We start from the raw sequence: 21616 nt of genomic DNA on the forward strand, positions 1-21616 counted from the left end.
ATAGCGAGTGCTGCATCCAAGTGGTTTTGTTGGGAGGGAGCTCCCCCTCTCACCCCCATTGGCACCCTGCTATTGCAGGGATCCAATGGCTTCTATGGCAGCCGGGAGCCTAACAAAGGCCCCCAGGCCTGCCTGTAGTGGATGCCTGAGGCATGACCTAGCAGGTGCCGGTCAGTTTTACACTGACGGAATAAGATGCTGCAATACAGAAGTATTGCAGTATATTATAAAAGCGATCAGAAGATCACAGTGAAGTCCACTAGGGGGACTAAAAATAAAAATGATCAGTTTAAAAAGTTAATAATAAATAACAATCCCACAAAAAAAAAATTAAAAACCCACTTCTTCCCTTATATAATACTTTTTTTTTTCTATAAAACATTACACATATTTGGTATCACTGCGTCCGTAACTACCCCACTTATAAAGCGATTACGCTACTTGACCTGTACGGTGAGTGCCATAAAAAAAATAAATGCCACAATTGCTGTTTTCTGTTCATCCTGCCTTCAAAAAAAAAAAATGTGATAAGTGATCAGAAAGTGTACCAATAAAAACTAAAGTTGTCCTGCAAAAAACAAGCCCTCATACAGCGGTGTCGATGCAAACATAGAAAGTTATAGCTCTTGGAATGAGATGACGGAAAAACCCCAAAAAATAGCTTGGTCAAGGTTTAAAAATATGACTACTGCGCGCAGTAGCCACTAGAGGGAGCACGGGAGCTTCCAGTATACTGATTTATTGCGTTCAGTCTATAACAGTATGCAGTTAGCTCATAAGCTCCCCCTAGCGGTGGCTGCAGAAAGACACGCTGAGTGCGCTATAGGAACAGGTGCCCATAGATTTGAGCTTTCTAGATCGGGCGGGGTCTGCAGATAATCTGAAGTCAGGTGGACCAGAGATCCCGTCAAAATCTGACAACATGTATAAACGTAGATGTTGCAACGCGTCGCACTATTGCAATGCTTATAACCAAACGTTGGTCTAAAGCCGTAATAAGAGCGTCCGTGACGACCTCTAGTTCTCACAAATCAGCCATCTACTGTGAGAAACGGTAAACAACATCTGCCGGTCTCTAGAAGCGTTTGCCGTGTAAATTATAATAATTCACAGTACAGCCAGCAGGGGGAGCACCTTCCTACAGTCGCTATCAGACATGTTGCCGCCGGTCACGCGATTGTAACCATTTTGCGCCTTTTCTTTTCCTCAGCCCGCCAGTGGGAATAAGCGCCACCTTCAAGATATAATTGACATGTCGTTTGGCCAATCAGGAACGCTGCCCCGCAGGCGGGAAATTTTAACTACCGGCGATGATAGGGGCGGGGCTATCGCGTCTTGAGAGGAAAGTGTAACGCGGGCGTGCCGGTGGCCGCGTTGTGTGTATGAGGGCCAAGCAGTGTAAACAGGCAGCGTTCCCTACATGTATATACACAATTATCTGTGTATATAAATATATATCTATATGGGTGCTGGTTTTTGCGTTATAAGCAACTTTTCAGTCAGGACTGCTGCGTGTATGATCTCGGGTGATAAATATGAGTCAGGTAAATATAATAGCCTCTATATATTGTGTATACATCTGTGCGTGAAGAGTGCCATACACATTACATTGCTGTCAGGTTACCCCCCGCCCCCATTACTGTACACATTTATGAGATAAGCGGTGGTCTGGCGCTGCTTATCCAAAGGATCATACAGGTAAAAATCCTGTCAAAATTTTCCTGTTTCGCGCAACAAAAATTATAATGTTTATTGGCCGTCCCTTCTTGAAACGCTTTACAAGCTGATTTTCCATTGACATTACAATAACGCTTTGAAAATGCGCCTCAAAACCGCAAAAAAATCTAACGCTTTGAGGGAACGTTTCCCAGCAAACCGTTTCCCATAGATATCAATAGGGAATACACAGCGTTGTTCATATGAGGCGTATTTTTACGGCGTTCGGGTGTTTTCAGCCATTTTTCGTGCCGTAAACGTCTCGAAAAACGGCTGAAAAATCGGAAGCAGAACGCCTACAAACATCCGCCCATTGATTTCAATGGGGAATACGTAATCGCTGCTTTTGTTTTGCGGGTTTTCCCCATTGAATTCAATGGGGAGGAAAAACCTGCACCGAATACCAAATGTTGTGTTTGCGGCGGAAAGGCCGCGATTCCGCCGCAAAAAAAACACAATTACGAAAAAAAAAATCTTATGCTTACCCAGAATTCTGTGCTTTTTTTTTTTAAGTGCCGTTTTCTGCATTGGACATTACGCCTGAAAAACGGCAACACAATTTGGCTGCGGTTTTTCAGCCAGAATTCCCTGCGGCCGCCGGGGCAGATATGCGGTGTACCTTTACGCCTCGTATCCGCCCTGTGTGATTGCAGCCTGAAGGGGTTTTTCCCACCAAGGGCTATAAGGCCTTGTTCACACAGTGCAGATTTGATGCCGATTTTGCATTTATTTTTGAAACCTAAACTAGGATCAGAACCTAAACAGAAAAAAATATATAAAGCAAAGCCTTAGGGTCTGCTCTCCTGGATCCAATTCTGGTTTTGGCTTAAAAAAATGCAACCAAAATCTGCAATGTGTGAACAAGACCTAACCACGGTGTAGAGATTTGCATCACATTCAAGTAAAGTATCTACACAGGTGGGGGGTGGGGGGTAGACATATGCTGACGTTATATGTTATCTCAGCCAATGCAGCTGCTATGGAAAGGGAAGGGGTCAGTTCTGCGTAGCCATATCCCCCTTTATTATATGGTGCGTGAACCTACACAGGACCCCCCCCCCCCCCCTGCACACAATTAAGGGAAATGACTACCGGGCCAGGCTTCCCCCATCTCCTACCAGAAGTGGTGAGGCAACAAGCAACAGACTCAAAGCATTTTTGCTCCAGTGCCTGTCAGCTCTATGTAGACCACTGCTTTGACCCGTTAGTGACCGGCCCATCGTGTTTCTACGTCGGTCACTAACGGGCCTTATTCCGATGCCATAGACTTTCTACGTCGCGGCATCGGAATGAGGCTGGGTTCACACGACCACATTAACGTCCGTAATGGACGGACGTATTTCGGCCGGAAGTCCCGGACCGAACACAGTGCAGGGAGCCGGGCTCCTAGCATCATAGTTATGTACGACGCTAGGAGTCCCTGCCTCTCTGCAGGACAACTGTCCCGTACTGTAAACATGTTTTCAGTACGGGACAGTAGTTCCACGGAGAGGCAGGGACTCCTAGCATCGTACATAAGTATGATGCTAGGAGCCCGGCTCCCTGCACTGAGTTCGGTCCGGGACTTCCGGCCGAAATACGTCCGTCCATTACGGACGTTAATGTGGTCGTGTGAACCCAGCCTAAGTTAACAGAGCAGGGAGCTGTCAAATCTCCCTGCTCTCAGCTGCTAGAGGCAGCTGGGGGCGTCCCTGCTCTGCCGTGTGAGATCGATATTAGTATCGATCTCACCCGTTTAACCCTTCAGATGCGGTGCACAATAGCGAGCACCGCATCTGAGTGGTTTTGGAGAGAGGGAGGAGCTCCCTCATCCCACCGACACCCGGCGATAAGATCGCCGAGTGTCTCCAATGGCAGCCGGGGGCCTAATAAAGGCCCCCAGGTCTGCCTGGAGCGACTGCCTGCTAGATCATGCCGGAGGCATGACCTAGCAGATGCCTGGCCGTTTTAAACGGACAGGCAGTAATACAATGCAATAAAAAGTATTGCAGTGTATTATAAATGCGATCGCAGAATCGCATATTATAGTCCCCTAATGGGACTAGTAAAAAAGTGAAAAAAAAGTTTAATAAAGTTAATTTAAAAAAAAATTTGAAAAAAATGAAAAACCCAGCTTTTCCCCTCACAAAATGCTTTACTATTAAAAAAAACAAAATAAACGTAAAAAGTTACACATATTTGGTATCGCCGCGTCCGTAACGACCCCGACTACAAATCTATTACATTATTTGACCCGCACGGTGAACGCCGTAAAAAATTTAATAAAAAACTATGGAAAAATTGCTGTTTTCTGTGAATCCTGACTTTAAAAAAATTTGATAAAAAGTGATCAAAAAGTCGCATCTACTCCAAAATGGTACCAATAAAAACTACAAGTCGTCCCGCAAAAAAAAGCCCCCATACAACCGCATCGGCGAAAAAATAAAAACGTTACGGCTCTTCAAATATGGAGACAGAAAAACAAATAATTTGGAAAAAAAAGCGTTTTTACTGTGTAAAAGTAGTAAAACGTATCGTTGCAATCGTAAGGCTATGTTCACACGGCTTAGGAAAATACGACTGAAAATACTGAGCTGTTTTCAGGCGAAAACAGCTCCTGATTTTCAGACGTTTTTGTAGCAACTCGCGTTTTCCGCGTCGTATCTTACGGATGTTATTGGAGCTGTTTTTCAATGGAGTCTATGAAAAACGGCTCCAAAAACGTCCCAGGAAGTGACATGCACTTATTTTTCGCAGCCGTCTTTTTACGCACCGTATTTTGACAGCTACGCGTAAAATAACACCTTGTGGGAACAGAACACCGTAAAACCCATTGAAAGCAATGGGCAGATGTTTGTAGGCGTAATGGAGCTGTTTTTTTCGGGCGTAATTCGAGGCGTAAAACGCCCGAATTACGTCTGAAAACAATGCGTGTGAATATACCCTAATAACTCGCTGAATAAAGTTATTGTGTTATTTATATCACACGGTAAACGGCGTCGATTTAGGAAGCGAAAAAGAGTGGCGAAATTTCAGGTTTTTTTCTATCCCCCCCCCCCCCCCCAAAAAGTTAATAAAAGTTAATCAATAAATAATATGTCCCCAAAATGGTGCTATTAAAAAATACAACTTGTCCCGCCAAAAAACAAGACCTTATACAGATATGTCGACGCAAAAATAAAAAAGTTATAGCTCTTGGAATGCGACGATGGAAAAACGTAGAAAATAGCTTCGTCATTAAGGTTTAAAATAGGCCGGTCATTAAGGGGTTAAAGGTGTACATAGCCCTAAAAACCCAATTCACTTGCATTTTACTTAGTTGGAGAATTTCAGCATGAGTTTCACCGCCGAAATTCCGCAATAAATATGCTGTGTGTGAATCCAGTCAAAGGGACTTACAAGAGGAGGGATAAGGTAAATGACGCTAAACTTGTCCTCATCAGTTGGAAGACGAGGAGTTCACATAATTTTCTCTCATTGGGGTTTCTGCTGCCTGTGATAACCCCATTCACATGTATTTTACATTCATTTGTTGCAGATTTTCGGTGCAGTTCCTTCCAATCTTGATTTTTTTTTCCCCGTAGATCTCTCTATAGGACTTAAAAAATGACAAAAGAAAAACCTATTAAAAACGCCAGAAAAAAAGCTGTTACATTTTATAAAATGCTGCCGTTTCAACATTCGTTTTTCATGCAGTTTAAAATGTCTGTGTGAAGGAGGCCTAAGGCCTTGTTCACACGGCGTGTATTTGACGTGTTTTTCTTTCACGCGTTTTATGTGCCCGAAAAACGCATGCTTTAAGCTTCCCATTGACATCAATGGGAAAACACATCGTAGTGCATACAACGCGTTTTTTTTTACGCAGGCGTGTCTAAAAAAAAGTCATGTAAAAAAAGAAGCGTCAGGTCAATTCTTGGCACGGAAATCACGCCTAATTCCCATAGTCAATGCGAGTCCTATTTATGAGCCAAAAACACGCAAAAAAGCGCCTGTATTATAAAAAGCGCTTTACAAAAACTCGAACGTTTTTGACACGTTTACACGTCGCTTTTTTTGTGAGCGCTGTGTGAACAAGGCCTAATGCTGGGATAAGAGCACTTGGACACCACACACATAGAACTAATAAGAACAAACTACTTGTCTCTTTGGAGACCTTCTTCATATGTTACCAGGTGGGTGTTATATGTTTCCCTGTTTTTTTTCTATAGTGACTGTGGAATATGTTAACAAAAGATGGGCCAGGTACTACGAGAGTCAACTAAGGACAAATTCATCCAGTCGTGTTAGAGCTGGCTTCAATGGATCTGGTAAGAAAGAGCTAGCAATTCTTTTAAATGTCCAGTAGATGGCGCTAGATAGTAAGGAAATTCAGTTCTTTCACAATGTTCCAGGACTTTTCATTTGGACAGCGACCTTACTATATTTTCCTATAGATCTACATTTCATCACTGTAGTAGCTTTCATCCAGGACTAAATCTGGCTATATACATTAGATAGTTGTCTGTCTAGTGATCATTCAGCCAACAAGTATCAGTCTCCTCATCCCTCTTCCCCAGCTATGCATTGTATAGGAATTTCTGACACCATTTATCTCCGAGAGAAACAAAAGGATTGGATAACAGTATTTCATGTGTTTCTCCCAAAACCAGTCAGGTATCATGGGTCCGGTTGATATCAGTAGAATCTGGCAACTAAAATGTAATGCCAGTTTAAGGGTGGGAACACACTAGGCGGATACACTGCGAATTTTCCGCAACAGATTTAATTATGGAAAATCCGCAGAGTAAGGCCTCATGCACACAACCGTATTTTTCCCCACCCGTAAATACTGGCGTAAATACGGGTCCGGTGTCACACGTATTCGACCCGTTTTGCACCAGTATTTACGAACCCGTGCCCGTAAATATGGGTCCGGTGTCACCCGTATTCCACCCGTATTTACGGGCACGTTTTTGGCGGCAAAATTACACTGCACTAATCGGCAGCCCCTTCTCTCTATCAGTGCAGGATAGAGAGAAGGGACAGCCCTTTCTGTAATAAAAGTTAAAGAAATTCATACTTACCCGGCCGTTGTCTTGGTGACGCGTCCCTCTCTTCACATCCAGCCCGACATCCCTGGATGACGCGGCAGTCCATGTGACCGCTGCAGCCTGTGATTGACCTGTGATTGGCTGCAGCGGTCACATGGCCTTAAACGTCACCCAGGACGTCGGGCCGGATGTCGAGAGGGACGCGTCACCAAGGCAACGGGCGGGAGACCGGACTGGAGGAAGCAGGAAGTTCTCGGTAAGTATGAACGTCTTTTATTTTTATTTTTTACAGGTTTATACTGATCGGTAGTCACTGTCCAGGGTGCTGAAAGAGTTACTGCCGATCAGTTAACTCTTTCAGCACTCTGGACAGTGACTATTTACTGACGTCGCCTAGCAACGCTGCCGTAATGACGGGTGCACACATGTAGCCACCCGTCATTACGAGAGCTCCATAGACTTCTATGGACTGTCCGTGCCGTTATTACGGCCTGAAATAGGACATGTTCTATCTTTTTCAACGGCACGGGCACCTTCCCGTGAGAAAACGGGAAGGCACCCGTCGCCAATAGAAGTCTATGAGCCCGTTATTACGGGTCGTAATAACGGGAGTTTTTACGGTCGTGTGCATGAGGCCTAATACAGTAGCAGCAACTTAGGTGAGATTTGAACAAATCTCAGCCACACACAGCGGAAAAAGTCAGCCAAAAAAAAAACTTTCATAAATTGACGTGCGGTGCGGTTTTTTTAAGACGCCGTATGTCAAATTATGCTGCAGAATCGCTGCGGGTATTTTTTATTTGAAATTAATTTAAAAAAGCTCATACTTACCCCCGGTCGTAGTCCTAGCGATGCGATCCTCTCTTCTGAGAGCAGCCCGGCCTCCTGGGATGACGTTTCATCTCATCTCGCGTTTGATTGGCTGCAGCGGTCACATGGACTACAGCGTCATCCCAGGAGGCCGTGATGCGCTCAGAACAGAAGCATACGTCGTCGCCATGACTACAGCCGGGGTAAGTCTAAACTTTTTTTTTTCCCCTCCAGGATTTCCACAGCGGACATGCCGCCCGAAAAACTGCGCCACAATTTGGTGTGGTTTTTCGGATGGAATTCTTCATGGCTACCAGGACGAATATGTTGTAAAGTTTTACGCAGCCTATCCGCCTAGTGAGTTCCCACCCTAAGGGTGTGTTCACACGTGGCGTATTTGCCATACTTTAGAACAGGAGCTCGGCCCGCAAATGTGGATGATTACAGGCACAGTCGTGTACATGGGGCCTAAATGTAACCCATCGAGTCACAAAAAAAAAAGGAAATCTCTGAGACAGAAGGCACTTTGATCCTTATGCTTGCAATACGTTCCCGGTGAATTAATATGTATAACATTGGTTTTGCAAAAAAAACATGGCTGCCTCCGCCGCGCATGAGTGATATTCACTACAATCCTCTTATTATTGTCAGTGGCATTCAATGTTTCGAGCTTGAAGAGATGTGATGATGGTATCGGCATAGTTCTGTGTCACACAGGACATTAATTTCCCACAGCGCATCACCTCTTCATTATATTAGGTAACCGAACTTCAATTTGGGATTTTATTCTAGAGCCTCCGTTAATTTATTTCCTTCTCCCATTGGTTCCATCCAAAATGACTGAGCTAATTAAAGTATCTAGGTCATTTTACTAGGGGGAAAAAAGGAACAGTAAGATAAATTAGGCATCTATGCGACATGACGGGTGTCGAACGCTGAGACATGGAAAAAGTACGGCTGGCCATACATTCCAGATTGTTCTGCCGACAGCTGTTCTGCCAGACTCCTCCATACACATGTAAGCTCGGCTTGTTAAATCTCATCCTCTTTGCTGCTACTGTATTCTGCTGCGTATTTTCCGGCCGCAATTCCGGACTGAAAAAAAAACGCATCACTTCCGCAACGTGTGGACGAGCCCGTAAAACACATCTGCCATGGGGGTTGAGTTGGGACACTGGCATACACATGGTTGGCCGGTATCACCGAAATCGGCAGGTTCGGCCGACCTACCTCAAATGTGCGTGGCCACCTTAAATGACATAGGGATATGCTTAGTGGTCTCCAGCCTATGGCTCTCCAGCTTCTGAGAAACGACATTGTGCAGTGAATGCTGCAATACAAGACATCGCTCATGGATCAGAAAGATGCTGTTTCTATAAAAAAAAAAACTGAATTTTTATTTTATTTTTTCTTATCTCAGACAACCGCTAAGGCCCTGTTCACATCTGCGTCGGAGGCTCCGCTAGGGGCCTCCATCGCAGATCTGGCAGGTTTTTTGCCGGAGCTGCGCTATTGTGTCCGGTGAAAGCACAGACACCCTGACAGAAAGCTGACAGAACCCATTGAAGTCAATGGGTTCCGGCGGTAACCGTTGGTTCCGTCATTCAATTCTTCTGCTCCTCTGACGCAGCAGAACAACGCTGGTGTGAACCCAGCCTTACCAGGTTTTGTTTTTTTTTATTTATTGGATTTCTTAAAAAAAAATATTTCTCTGTTGAGAACTGATACGACTCTACTTGTATCTGGTAAAGTCAGTGAAGAATTTCCGCTTCGGATTCTGTTTTTATTTTTTACAATCCGCATGTCTCAGCGTATCTATACACGTATGTGGCATTAATCAACCTGAACCACATATGCCACTCGTGCGGCATAACATGTGGGAATAACATGATTCTTTGCTCCCTGCAGAATCACTACTATATAATCCATGTGAGGAAGTGTAGCTGTTTATCCCCCTGACATTCCGGTCACCGCTACAAGTTGTGTCACAAGTTCTACTTTACGACCGTCTGGTATATATTTATATATGGGGACCTGTCTCCTTATGGCACAACAAAATTTCCATTGTTCCCTTCCTTTTAGAAAAAAATAAATATATATATTTTGCTTTTGTGAAATACTCGTCACCAAAGTGGAGGGACAGCTGCACCGGCCGAGGGCTGTAAAATGCTGGTGGACAACTGTCCGTCTTCAGTTTTCCTTGTGCCGGCTGAATGGAGTAAGAGGGAGGGGGGGCTGCCATTCGTGTAAGCCTTAGAAAGTGGTGCTTCACTGAACAAGCAGTCCTGTGTGAAGACCCTGAAAAGCCTCCATTCACAGCGAGGGACATCCTGAATTATGCTGCGTGTTATGTACGGGGGCCATGCCGGGCTGGATGATGGAAATGCGGGTTTTCTTGAATGAAGCTTACACAATGGCTTTTATTTTTTTCTTCCTTTGTCGTTTTGCAGAATCACATTTTTTTTTAATGAAGCGTAATCACTGTATAGTGAATGGAAACATTCAGGGGAAAGTCCACGCGTAGCGCACACTTCCTGCCGCATATTTTACTGCAAATCCGCATATTTTATATCTGTATTGTAAGGGCTTGTCCACACATAACGGAATTGCTGCGTACTTTCCTCCTGGAATTGCGGACGGAAAATACGCAGCAGAATACAGCTTTAACAAATCTCATCCACACGCTGCGTAAATGCTGATGGGGAAAAAACGCTCAGAAATTGACCTGCGGCGCGTTTTTTTTAATCCGCAGCATGTCAATTGTATTTCCGTAAACGCTGCTTATTTGTTGCGGGTTTTCCCCATTGAATTCAATTTGGATGCAAAACCCGCCACAGATACAAGTGTTATGGAATACAACTTTTTCGAGTGCGCATTTGTTATCAGTGTTTGAAGTGAAGAACGAAAGTTTGTACGAAGGTTCATTGCCCTGTCTAATCATGCCTAACGATCCGCCTACGGACAAACAAGCGCTCGCTTGTCCTTTATCTCATCCTTTATGCAGTCCTAAAAATCATTGTTGGTCGGCAGCACTGTTGGTCCCGTGTAAACAGGGGATGTGCTGCCGACAATGATACAAACTGTATGGGGAGGAAATACCCTATAGGCTTCGTTCACATCTGCGTCAGGGTCCCGTTCTGGCGTTCCGTTTCAACTTCCCGTCAGAACGGAACCCTGACTGAAACAAACGGAAACCACAGGATTCCGTTTGCATCACCATTGATTTCAATGGTGAAGGATCCGGTGCCAAAAGTTTACGTTTGTCTCAGTTGTGCAAGGCATCCGTCGTTTTGACGGAATTAATACCGTAGTCGACTATAGTTTGCATAAACACGATGATTTCCGCATGTAAATGGAAGTTAAATGAGCGCCGATCAACTATATCCAGCAGAACACGAGTCTGTGTAGAAGGATCTTTAGGCCGCTTTCACACGGCAGTGTTTTGCATTAGGCCACATGCACACATTGTGTATTTTGCTGCAGAAAATGCGCACCAAAACCACATCAATACGCAGGTAATAACCACACCTAATCGTGCGTTTTTTAAGTTTTTGATGCATTTTTTGCGTTTTGATGCCGCGGATTTTGCTTCGACTTTCCTCAGCACTAGGCATAAACAATTCACAATGCAAAATAACTTGACACGCTGCGGATTTTAAAATCCGCACCGCATGTCAATTTACTTGCAGAGAAATACCACAGCGTGTACATGAGATTTCCTGGAATCTCATTGACTATGCTGGTATTGTCTCACACTGCGGTTTTGCCGCACCCCGTACGTGCAGCAAAACCGCACGTAATACTCAGGCTGGGTTCACACGACCACATTAACGTCCGTAATGGACGGACGTATTTCGGCCGGAAGTCCCGGACCGAACTCAGTGCAGGGAGCCGGGCTCCTAGCATCATAGTTATGTACGATGCTAGGAGTCCCTGCCTCGCTGCAGGACAGCTGTCCCGTACTGTAATCATGTTTTCAGTACGGGACAGTAGTTCCACGGAGAGGCAGGGACTCCTAGCATCGTACATAACTATGATGCTAGGAGCCCGGCTCCCTGCACTGTGTTCGGTCCGGGACTTGCGGCCGAAATACGTCCGTCCATTACGGACGTTAATGTGGTCGTGTGAACCCAGCCTCATCGTGTGGATTGGCCCTTCATATTTGGAAGCCAAAACCAAGATAAAAGATAAAGATTTGTCTTGAACCCACTCCAATGATTTTGGCTCACAAAAACCGAAGCAAAATACTGCCGTGTGAAAGTGGCCTTAGGGCTCATTCAGACTAGCGTGATTCTCGTCCGTGTGCTGTGTGTTGAAACAACGCACAGCACACGGACCCATTGATTTCAATGGGGCTATTCAGACACGCGTGTGTTTTCACGTAGCGAGTGTCCGTTGCGTGAAACTCACAGCATGTCCTAGATTGGTGCGTTTTCACCCATTGAAGTCTATGGGTGCGGGAAAACCGCAGACAGAACACAGACGACATCCGCGTGCTGTCCGTGTTTCACGCATCAAATTCATAGAAAAGCAGAGAAATAAATGTAAAAAAAATGTGAGTAATAAACACAGGCCGCACGCAAAGCACGCTGATGCCAATACGCACCGCATACGGACGCAATGTAGGAAGAACGCTGCGTTTCTTACACGCGCAGATAGGACAGATGCCTGCAGTTTCTATGGCCCCATGTCAGCACTTCCTGCTCTGTGCTGTGGTTGTTCATTTATATTACATGTATATTGTAATTAGTATCCACATCATAAAGATGGCCATACACATAAGTTAAGGAAAAATAGCGGTCAGACATCTCATGTGTGTGACCAGCTGAAGTGGCTTGAATAATTGAAGTTATGTGTGGACACAATGTCCCTATGATAACACTGATCCACCACAACACAGCAGGAAGTGACTGTAAGGATCCATTCACACGTTGCAGTTGAGGTGCGGTCAGAACTGCATTTAAAAACCACATCCGAATATCACGATTTGGTGCGTTTTTAGATGCAGTTGAATTTTTTTCCGCAACCGCATCGAAAAACACATCTGATGCGGTTCTTAGATGCGGTGCTGACCGCACCCCAACAGAAGCGTGTGAATGGACCCTAAAGGTATATGGGAGTAGAAACCTGTCAACTTGAAGTACTGATAAAACTGAAAAAAAAGTCAGATATAAAAAAACAAAACTTTATTCACATTAAGCCCAGCCCCATAAACATATTATTTCAAAAGTAGGAGGGAGATAAACAGCTGCTACGCACATCTGGCACCGCTTATCTCCGCGAAAACAATAGTATTGGGCAGGTTGAAAGCCGACAATGGACGTGCAGAAAGTTCTATGGCCGTCTGTAGGATATCCACGTTGTGCTTTGTCAGTTCAATCAATGTGGTTTATTTTGAAGGAAGATATCAATATAATTAGCAGGTAACTGCACAAAGGGTTAATCGCGAGTACAGAAAGTGCCGCTTTTCAGCCACTTGTTCCACTATGCAAAATTAATTGTATACTTGGGTAGAGCTGTCACCTCCTCCCAGCATCAACGTGTAAGTTACATGCAGATGTGTAATCCTCTTCTATCCACCGAGGCTTATCTGCCGTAAACTGCAATGTAATTATCATGGGTGCCGAGGGTGTCCCTTCTAGAAAGGTCCTGTACCCAGAGATAGGGGTCATCCCTGTGTCAGGTACGGCTTCGTTCACACTACCATTAGTATACGTTCTCCTCTCTTCCGTCAGAGGAAGGGAGGATCGAAAGATTAAAGGGAAATCAACGGTTCCGTTAGAATTACCATTCATTTCAATGGTAATTATTATGATTTAGTTGCTTTCCGTTTGTCTCCGTTCGCTAGGTTTCCGTATTTTTTTTGACGGAAGCAAATGTGCAGTCTATAGAACATTTGTTTCAGCGGAAAAAAAAAACAAAACCTGACAAACCGAAAGCAACTGAAACAAAAGAATTACCATTGAAATGAATGGTCATTCTAACGGAACCGTTGCTTTCCGTTTAATCTTTCGATACCCTCTTCCTCTGACGGAAGAGAGGAGAACGTATACTAATGGTAGTGTGAGCTTAAGGGGGTTTTACACAGGACGATTAGCGTTCAGACGAGCGTTCATTGTTGCCGATAATTGCGCTGTGTAAACAGGGGAACGATCGGCAGATAAATGCGCAAACGCTCAATCATCTGCTGATCGTATCGTGATCATCTTCTGATCGTATCGTGATCATCTTCTGATCGTATCGTGATCATCTTCTGATCGTATCGTGATCATCTGCTGATCGTATCGTGATCATCTGCTGATCGTGTCGTGATCATCTGCTGATCGTGTCGTGATCATCTGCTGATCGTGTCGTGATCATCTGCTGATCGTTTCGTGATCATCTGCTGATCGTATCGTGATCATCTGCTGATCGTGTCGTTTTAAAAATCTTTTTTGGCCTACGCTTGACGCAATGTAGGCTGCGGAAGATGCATTTCAGTGGTATCCGTCACCCATAAGCTACAATGATATCCATTCAAGTGTTATATGGGTGATGGATGACACTGTTAGGCATAAAAAAAAGACTATACTCACCTCCCCTGGCGCTATCCCAGCAATGCGTCCCTGTTTTTTTGGGATTCTGAAAGTAATCCGCAGAAAAAATCCGCAAAAATAGGGAAAATCTTAAACGCATGCGTGACCGTTGTGCAGCAGAAAGCTACACCGCAAAGCAAAATCGTGGTAAAGACGCATGTGTGTGAATATGCCCTTACTATACAGGCCATTTGGCTGCAGTATTATGATATCTGTGGAAAGGCCCTGACAGCACATCTGCTATTTCCAGCGCTCACCTGCCTCTCATACTTGACATTTATTTTGTATTTTTATTTAGAACATTTAAGTTACGGAGAGTTTCCATGGTTACCAGGAAAATGTGCTTAAATCCTCATTAATTACATAAAACACTAAAAATTTAGCTTCTCCTGGGTCAATACTACCACCCCGCCTGACAGAACTTTATATCAAAACCTACATAACAAGACAGGTGCCATAGGCGGAGGCGTGAAATGACGCTCCTGGGCCCCAATGTAACAGGACCCCTCAACTCTCATGTGCCAGTTATAGTATTGGCCACCTCGTATGGGGCATTTTGCACCCCCTCAGGCTTCAGGATCAGAATGCAGACCCTGTCACACCCCTGGCCGTGGTGTCATGTGAACCGTCTAATCTAAGAAGCATGCCCTGTTTTGCATACAGCCTGCGCTCCGTTACGCCTCGCCAATTGGCGCCACATTGCGATCCCATAAAATGCTTCATTCTACAAGATTCATAATTCTTCCCCAGTGTATCAGTTTTGCCCAGGGTGTTCCTATAACAACACCTGTCAGCTCTCCTAAATACTTGCATTCCACCAGAAATACAAATTCTGTGGCATCTTTTCTTATAACGCTACATTGTTCCTCTGTTATTCCTCCTGGAAATGAATAATTAAGTTAACTACCATTCCCTTATCCATGGGGTGTTTCCCTACATACTCTGACACTATCCAATCAGTGCTGACTATATCAGACACACCCTATTGAGAAAGGAGAATGGTAACACCCAGTTGTCACAAATTTATATTCACGTCCGCTATAGTCTACTACTTATTTTGATAAATGTCAGGTGAATTTCGTTGGGGGTTGGGCAGACATGATTGGGAGAGGGCCGGGGTTTTGGTTTTTTTTTCCATCGTTTTTTTTTTTCTTCAACTATTATGTTTTATTTTTTTGTGCTGTAGCCATAACTTCCATAGGCGCCCTATTTACCAGGGAGAATAGCCCTGACGGTTGTCAGGGTAGTGCTGCAACCCAGCAATTGTCCTGGCGGTCATGTCAATTGGCGGTGTGTATACAGAGGTTGTGAGAGCAAACCCAGGCTCCTTTGCTGGGTGCCTGCCTGTCTCTGACAGCTGGCGGCCGAAGTGCGACTGCAGAATTCACTGCGCGGCAGAATAAAGCCCGAGGAAGGGTTATTCCAAGTTTAACCTGGGAATACCTTTTTAAGGGCAGTATGGGCGGTCGCTGAGGGTCTGTTGTAGGTATAATCCATAGAAAATGACTATAAATACTCTGACATATGACTGTACAGTGTTGACCACTAGAACTGCGTGACTTCTCTCAGCGCTGACAGTCATATCTCTGCCGCAGCTGCCGCTGTGTTACGTGACATTTCACTAATCCGGCCCTTATAATCCACAGCAACAACAGATGCATTTTTGGGGGGTTACTGCACCAGTAGCGCAGTTATCGGTGCCTTACTGATATCCGAGGAGAATCGGCTCTAACCTTCCCATCAACCTTTCAGATGGATAAAAGCTTTTCACTGTAGATTACAGATACCCAGCCGAGTTGAATCTCATTTAGACCAAGGGGGGGGGGGATAGCTAGGAAGTCAGACTTCCATAGGTTTCTGTTTGCATCGCCATTGATTTCATGACATGGGATAAAACGTCATCCCAGGAGGCCGGGCTGCAGGACGTTACAGGGTAAATATGTGGTTTTGTTTTTTTTTAGGGAAACTCCGGACGAAAAACTGCACCACAATTTTGGTGCGTTTTTTTTTGTCCGGAATTCCCTGTGGCCGCCAAGGCGGATACGCTGTGTACCTTTACACAGCGTATCAGCCCTGTGTGAACGTAGCCTTATACTGGTGGATGAGAGGGCTCCACATACGTCTTTAATATCATCAATTTAATCGACTTTCTACCCTTATGTTGTTATCAGCAGACACTGTTTGCCTGATGACAGTGTGTATGGTAGGTTTGTGATTAGACAGCAAACCATAGCAAGCAGGGCTGCAGTGTAAATCATGGTGGGGATTGGATTTCTGCATTAAATAAATCAATTTAACCAATAAGGAGAATCTTTGGCAGATCCTTCTTCTGCTCCTTACTGAAAAATCAGGATTCAGTAGTTGAGAGCAGCATTTATCTCTCTCTCGTACTGGATGTTCTCTGCGGATTTCACCCTTTCCAGTGTAGAGGGGGGTCAAATCCACAGCAAAATCCGCACGAAACAAGTACCGATTTGGTGCAGAAACGCCGCATATACGCTGTGGAATTTCAAAGCGCAGTATGTGTAGGCGGCCTTATAGAAATTCTAAACTTCTCTGGATGACCCTAACCGCCCCCATAGAGCGGTCTTCAGGAGCAGATTTCACAGCGTGGATGATATAGAGCCGGTCATAATCCACACAGACAAAGCGAACATTATCGTAAAGGAAAAGTGCTGGGAATTGCTGCCTCTTGATGAATTCTGTGCGTGGTTATAAAGATGTCACTTTCCACAAGAGCTGTGGTCCACATGATAGAAGGTGCAGTATCTTCTAATAGCAAATCATATTATCCCGTATCGCTCAGTGGCCTGCAGAGGCCTGGGTGCAGCAGAGCATGTGTAAGGCGGTAGTAAATTGCTGGGTCAATATTTCATATGGAGATCGGGGTCTCCAGGAGTCAGGAATGAGCAAAAGGTGACTAATTGTATGCTTACATCAGAGTTATTACACCAGATGGGGACTCTGTAAGGGGTCAGTCGGGATGACAGCGGAAATGTCTGCAGACGGCACATACAGCGCGGGCTCATTCACATGTGTCTCCCACGTGCTACTAAAACATAATTCTGTTGTAATATTTTAAAGGGGTTGTAGACATTTATGCAAAGCGAGCTCACATGACGCAGCTCCGATAAAAAAGCGCCCCTACGCCTAATTTCAGAATTGATACTGCACGAAGGTGAGGTAAAAGACACCAGCAGACACACAGAATAAAATTTTGTGACACAGAATAAAATTTTTTGTTGGATTTTTTTTTACACCAACCAGCTAAGGGTGGGTTAGGGGGAACATAGGAGAGACCACGGCTACTGAACACCAGCTGGGCGGTGCACATAGGAGACACCACGGCTACTGAACACCAGCTGGGCGGTGCACATAGGAGACACCACGGCTACTGAACACCAGCTGGGCGGTGCACATAGGAGACACCACGGCTACTGAACACCAGCTTGGGGTTGCACGCAGGAGAGAGAGCAACTACTTCTGGGGAGAGAGTTGCACATAGGAAATACCACGGCTACTAAACACCAGCTGGGGGTTGCACATTACAGAGCGGTTTTCTAAACTTCGTCATTGCGGCACTCATCACCAGGAGAGACTGACACTTCATTATGCGCTTAGGGACGCTGAAAACCAGGAGAGAGAGCAGTGCTGCATTGTGTGCAAGTGCCAACTTTCCCGAATTTACAGAGACTGACCCGGAAAATTATTGTCCGGTCACGTGTCCCGGCAACTGCCACGTTCAATTGTATCTGCGTCCTCAGGACAGAGATACAATTGAATGCTATGGCAGAGCAGGAAACTATCCGCTTCCTGCTCTGCCATTCACTCCTCCTCTGGCCGGGGATTCTTGCACTCCAGGAGGCGTCCCTGACTTCACTGTTCATATATGGTCAGTGACGTCATCAGGGGTTTCCTCTATGAGCGGAAACCCTGGCCAGAGCGTCGGCAACGCTCTGGCTGGGGATTACCCTCCTATAGGCAGCCACAGTGGCTCTATTTATCTACAGGTAGGGGGTGGCGCTATCTACAAGGGTGTGTGTGGCACTATCTACAGGGGGCTCTGTGGTACTATCTACAGGGCTCTGTGGTACTATCTACAGGTAGCAGTGTGTGGCCCTATCTACAGGGAGCAGTGTGTGGCCCTATCTACTGGAAGCAGTGTGTGGCCCTATCTACCGGGAGCAGTGTGTGGCCCTATCTACTGGGAGCAGTGTGTGGTCCTATCAACAGGGAGCAGTGTGTGGCAATAGCTACTGGGAGCAGTGTGTGGCCCTATCTACTGGGAGCGGTGTGTGGCCCTATCTACTGGGAGCGGTGTGTGGCCCTATCTACAGGGAGCGGTGTGTGGCAATATCTACTGGGAGCAGTGTGTGGCCCTATCTACTGGGAGCGGTGTGTGGCCCTATCTACTGGGAGCGGTGTGTGGCAATATCTACAGGGAGCAGTGTGTGGCAATATCTACTGGGAGCAGTGTGTGGCCCTATCTACTGGGAGCGGTGTGTGGCCCTATCTACTGGGAGCGGTGTGTGGCAATATCTACAGGGAGCCGTGTGTGGCAATATCTACTGGGAGCAGTGTGTGGCCCTATCTACTGGGAGCGGTGTGTGGCAATATCTACAGGGAGCAGTGTGTGGCAATATCTACTGGGAGCAGTGTGTGGCCCTATCTACTGGGAGCAGTGTGTGGCCCTATCTACTGGGAGCGGTGTGTGGCAATATCTACAGGGAACAGTGTGTGGCAATATCTATTGGGAGCAGTGTGTGGCCCTATCTACTGGGAGCAGTGTGTGGCCCTATCTACTGGGAGCAGTGTGTGGCCCTATCTACTGGGAGCAGTGTGTGGCCCTATCTACTGGGAGCAGTGTGTGGCCCTATCTACTGGGAGCAGTGTGTGGCCCTATCTACTGGGAGCAGTGTGTGGCCCTATCTACTGGGAGCAGTGTGTGGCCCTATCTACTGGGAGCGGTGTGTGGCCCTATCTACTGGGAGCGGTGTGTGGCCCTATCTACTGGGAGCGGTGTGTGGCCCTATCTACTGGGAGCGGTGTGTGGCCCTATCTACTGGGAGCGGTGTGTGGCCCTATCTACTGGGAGCAGTGTGTGGCCCTATCTACAGGGAGCAGTGTGTGGCCCTATCTACTGGGAGCGGTGTGTGGCCCTATCTACTGGGAGCGGTGTGTGGCAATATCTACAGGGAGCAGTGTGTGGCAATATCTACTGGGAGCAGTGTGTGGCAATATCTACTGGGAGCAGTGTGTGGCCCTATCTACTGGGAGCAGTGTGTGGCCCTATCTACTGGGAGCGGTGTGTGGCAATATCTACAGGGAGCCGTGTGTGGCAATATCTACTGGGAGCAGTGTGTGGCCCTATCTACTGGGAGCAGTGTGTGGCCCTATCTACTGGGAGCGGTGTGTGGCAATATCTACAGGGAGCCGTGTGTGGCAATATCTACTGTGAGCAGTGTGTGGCCCTATCTACTGGGAGCAGTGTGTGGCCCTATCTACTGGGAGCGGTGTGTGGCAATATCTACAGGGAACAGTGTGTGGCAATATCTACTGGGAGCAGTGTGTGGCCCTATCTACTGGGAGCAGTGTGTGGCCCTATCTACTGGGAGCAGTGTGTGGCCCTATCTACTGGGAGCAGTGTGTGGCCCTATCTACTGGGAGCAGTGTGTGGCCCTATCTACTGGGAGCAGTGTGTGGCCCTATCTACTGGGAGCGGTGTGTGGCCCTATCTACAGGGAGCAGTGTGTGGCCCTATCTACTGGGAGCAGTGTGTGGCCCTATCTACTGGGAGCAGTGTGTGGCCCTATCTACTGGGAGCAGTGTGTGGCCCTATCTACTGGGAGCAGTGTGTGGCCCTATCTACTGGGAGCAGTGTGTGGCCCTATCTACTGGGAGCAGTGTGTGGCCCTATCTACTGGGAGCAGTGTGTGGCCCTATCTACTGGGAGCAGTGTGTGGCCCTATCTACTGGGAGCGGTGTGTGGCCCTATCTACTGGGAGCGGTGTGTGGCCCTATCTACTGGGAGCGCTGTGTGGCAATATCTACTGGGAGCAGTGTGTGGCAATATCTACAGGGAGCAGTGTGTGGCAATATCTACAGGGAGCAACGTGTGGCACTATCTACAGGGAGCAGTGTGGGGCACCATCTACAGGGAGCGGTGTGGGGCATCATCTACAGGGAGCAGTGTGTGGCATTATCTACAGGGAGCAGTGTGGGGCACCTTCTACAAGGGGCACTGAGTGTGGCCCTATCTACTGGGAGCAGTGTGTGGCCCTATCTACTGGGAGCGGTGTGTGGCCCTATCTACAGGGAGCAGTGTGTGGCCCTATCTACTGGGAGCAGTGTGTGGCCCTATCTACTGGGAGCGGTGTGTGGCAATATCTACAGGGAGCAGTGTGTGGCAATATCTACTGGGAGCAGTGTGTGGCCCTATCTACTGGGAGCAGTGTGTGGCCCTATCTACTGGGAGCGGTGTGTGGCAATATCTACAGGGAGCGGTGTGTGGCAATATCTACTGGGAGCAGTGTGTGGCCCTATCTACTGGGAGCGGTGTGTGGCCCTATCTACTGGGAGCGGTGTGTGGCCCTATCTACTGGGAGCAGTGTGTGGCAATATCTACAGGGAGCAGTGTGTGGCAATATCTACTGGGAGCGGTGTGTGGCCCTATCTACTGGGAGCGGTGTGTGGCCCTATCTACTGGGAGCAGTGTGTGGCAATATCTACAGGGAGCAGTGTGTGGCCCTATCTACTGGGAGCAGTGTGTGGCCCTATCTACTGGGAGCGGTGTGTGGCAATATCTACAGGGAACAGTGTGTGGCAATATCTATTGGGAGCAGTGTGTGGCCCTATCTACTGGGAGCAGTGTGTGGCCCTATCTACTGGGAGCGGTGTGTGGCCCTATCTACTGGGAGCAGTGTGTGGCCCTATCTACTGGGAGCGGTGTGTGGCCCTATCTACTGGGAGCGGTGTGTGGCAATATCTACAGGGAGCAGTGTGTGGCAATATCTACTGGGAGCAGTGTGTGGCCCTATCTACTGGGAGCAGTGTGTGGCCCTATCTACTGGGAGCAGTGTGTGGCCCTATCTACTGGGAGCGGTGTGTGGCAATATCTACAGGGAGCCGTGTGTGGCAATATCTACTGGGAGCAGTGTGTGGCCCTATCTACTGGGAGCAGTGTGTGGCCCTATCTACTGTGAGCGGTGTGTGGCAATATCTACAGGGAGCCGTGTGTGGCAATATCTACTGGGAGCAGTGTGTGGCCCTATCTACTGGGAGCAGTGTGTGGCCCTATCTACTGGGAACGGTGTGTGGCAATATCTACAGGGAGCCGTGTGTGGCAATATCTACTGGGAGCAGTGTGTGGCCCTATCTACTGGGAGCAGTGTGTGGCCCTATCTACTGGGAGCAGTGTGTGGCCCTATCTACTGGGAGCAATGTGTGGCCCTATCTACTGGGAGCAGTGTGTGGCCCTATCTACTGGGAGCAGTGTGTGGCCCTATC

The 21616-nt window shown here is 46.9% G+C and overlaps 1 long non-coding RNA gene across 1 annotated transcript in view; it reads left to right on the forward strand.

The window, feature by feature from the left end:
* Positions 1 to 5910: 5910 nt before the first annotated feature.
* The window catches only part of LOC142664495 (uncharacterized), a 109771-nt gene continuing 94065 nt past the window's right edge, over positions 5911 to 21616 (forward strand). Inside the window, exon 1 of the long non-coding RNA XR_012851293.1 lies at positions 5911 to 6002. This is a non-coding gene — a long non-coding RNA (uncharacterized LOC142664495). The remainder of the gene's footprint in view (positions 6003 to 21616) is intronic.

This window comes from Rhinoderma darwinii, chromosome 12, assembly GCF_050947455.1.
Source record: "Rhinoderma darwinii isolate aRhiDar2 chromosome 12, aRhiDar2.hap1, whole genome shotgun sequence".
Taxonomy (NCBI): domain Eukaryota; kingdom Metazoa; phylum Chordata; class Amphibia; order Anura; family Rhinodermatidae; genus Rhinoderma; species Rhinoderma darwinii.